This window comes from Cricetulus griseus, assembly GCF_003668045.3.
Source record: "Cricetulus griseus strain 17A/GY chromosome 1 unlocalized genomic scaffold, alternate assembly CriGri-PICRH-1.0 chr1_0, whole genome shotgun sequence".
NCBI classification, from domain to species: domain Eukaryota; kingdom Metazoa; phylum Chordata; class Mammalia; order Rodentia; family Cricetidae; genus Cricetulus; species Cricetulus griseus.
Window position 1 is genome coordinate 36127014 of NW_023276806.1, and position 3076 is coordinate 36130089.

The window sequence follows — 3076 nt, forward strand, 5'->3', positions numbered from 1 at the left end:
TAAATATTCACCTTTTACAGATTGGAACTTTATCTCAGGAAAAACAAAGTGTGAAGTAGGTCAAATGTATAGGGCCAGAAGGACAGGTAGGGAAATTAAAGTCATATGTGGCTAACATAGCAATGAATTCATGGGAACATGATTTCATGGAAAACCCAGATTAACATTCCTCCAATCTCAGAAACAAATCATAAACTTAGGTATGCTTCTGAGAAAAATATTAAAAGATATTATAAAGAATAGTCACTATTTAGGTTGTACATAAGCAGGGCACAACAGCTGCTGATCTTTCAGAGGTATCGACAGCCCTACCTTTAAAATGGTTAACTGGCAAGCCTCTGTGTGTAGAAAAATGGCCTTTGTCATCAGAAAAATTACAGATACTAGAGCAGCTTATACAGGAACAGCTAAATGCTCAACATATTGAAGAATCGACCAGTCCTTGGAATTCTCCTACATTTGTTATTAAAAAGAAAACTGGAAAATGGGGAATGTTAATGAATTTAAGGTCCATAAATAAGGTGATTCAGCCAATGGGCTCTTTATAGCCTGGAATCCTCTTGCTTCTGTATTACCTAAAGGGTGGTTTATTATAGTGATTGATTTAAAAGGCTGCCTTTTTACTATACCTTTACAAGAACAGGACGGAGAGAAATTGCCTTCACAGTGCCTACTTAAAATAATCCCCAGCCTGTTAAAAGGTATTGGTGGAAAGTTATTCCACAAGGGATGTTAAACAGCCCCACCTTATGTCAATACTTTGTACATCAGCCAATGGAAATAATTTGTAAAAAGTTTCCTCAATCTGTAACTTACCATTATATGAATGATATCTTCCTAGCTGATTCTGACACAGATAACTAGCATAAAATGTTTGAAGAAGTAAAGAAAATTTTGCTTTGTTGTGGATTACAAATTGCTCCTGAAAAAAATACAAAAGTTCTATTAATTACCTAGAATATAAGATAGATTACAAAAAATTCAACCACAAAAAGTTCAAATCAGGAGAGATCAATTATGAATGCTTAATGATTTTCAAAAATTTCATAGGAGATATCAACTGGCCATGGCCCACACTTAGATTAGTAACTCAAGAACTAAGTAATTTATTTCAAACCTTACAAGGCAGTAAGGACTTAAATAGTCCAAGAGAATTGTCAGCTGAGGCTGAGAGATTTGGCTGTGGTAGAAAAGAAACTACGGGATGCACATGGGGATGGCTTAGATCCAGAGCTTGATTGTATTCTGGTTATTTTACCTTCTATTCATTCTTCTACAGGAATTCTTATGCACAGAGAAGATAATATTCTAGAATAGATATTCTTGCAACACAAATAGAGTAAAAAAAATTAAAGACCTATAAAGAGTTTTGAATTGGTCCTGAAAGGAAAATTGACAATTCATCAAATAACAGAATTAGACCCAGCAGAAATTGTGATACCTTTTACTAATGCTGAAATTTCTTCATTGTGGGCAGAAAATGAACATTGGAAAAGACCATACAGTAATTTTTAGTAGAGATTAGTATCAAATATCCCAAAAGCAAGAGACTTCAGTTTATAAAAAGAACTAATTGGATTCTCCCTCATATATTAAAGGAAACATTAGATTCTGGAGCCCTACATTCTATACTGATGCAAACAAATCAGGAAAGGCAGGTTATAAGTCAGGAAATTTAAGTAAAGTGGCTCAAAACATTTATGGTTCTGTTCAAAAGTCAGAATTATATGCTATTCTCATGGTATTATTAGATTTTCCTGAACCTCTCAATATAGTTACTGACTCTCAATATACAGAAAGAGTTGTTTTACATATTGAAACCTCTGAATTTATTCCAGATCATTCAGAATTAACTTTGTTATTTATTCAATTATAATAAATAATCAGAAATAGAAACCACCCCTTGTATCTAAAGCAAATCAGATACCATACAAGTCTACGAGGTCCTCTAGAATAAGATAATGATGAAATTAATGAGGTATTGGTAACAAATGTGCTAGAAGCCTCAAAATTTCCTAAGAAATACCATGTTAATAGAAAAGATTTAAAGAAAGATTTTTCTATCACTTGGCAACAAACCAAGGAAATTATAACGAAATATTCTACTTATTCGTTGTATAACCAAACTCCATTACATGCAAGAAGTAACCAAAAAAATACTCAAAGAAATGAAATTTGGCAAATTGATGTGTTTAATTTTGCAGAGTTTGAAAAATTAAAGTATGTGCACCATACCATAAATATATATTCAGGATTTCAAAGGGCAACTGCTTCCAGTTCTGAAACGGGCAATTCTGTAGTTACACATTTATTAGAAGTTATGGCCATTATGGGAATACCTGTACAAATTAAGACTGATGATGCTCCAGCATATGTCTCTAATAAAATTAAACATTTTAAATATTACAACATAAATCATATTATAGATATTCCACACAATCCTACAGGACAAGTAGTTATAAAAACAATCTAATCATTTTATTAACTATTAACTTCAAATGTTTTGAATGCTAATGAAAAAGGAATGACAGCTGCAGAGAGACAAAGGATAGTAAAAACAAAACAAAACAAACAAACAAAAACTACTAAATTAAATCAGCCTGTATACTTTAAGAATGTATTGACCTCAGAATGAAACCAGGATATGTGTTACATTGGGAAGAGGTTTTGGTTTTGTTTTTACAGGAAAAGAAAAGCTATGAATACCATCAAGATTGATAAAGACTAGATTTGGACATGAGAGACCTCTTGATTAGAAGAGCTGATAGTTCATCAAACAACTTGGTCATTCAATCCAAGCTAACTTATAAAACTAATAAATATTTTTATTTGATCAGATATAACCTGCTAAAAAGGGAAACTCCACAAGGCTAGAGTTGGATCAGGGTTTTGGTTTTCTCTTTTCAGGAGAATAAATGTATCTAACTAAGGAATCTGAAGACCACTGGACAAATGAGACTTCTGAAGAAGAAGGAAGAATCATCCACAGAAAATGTCCCAAGGAAAAGAGTAAATTGTATAGCACACTTCCAATAGGATAAACTCTCATAAATCTTCCCAAATGTTTGTTTCTGCT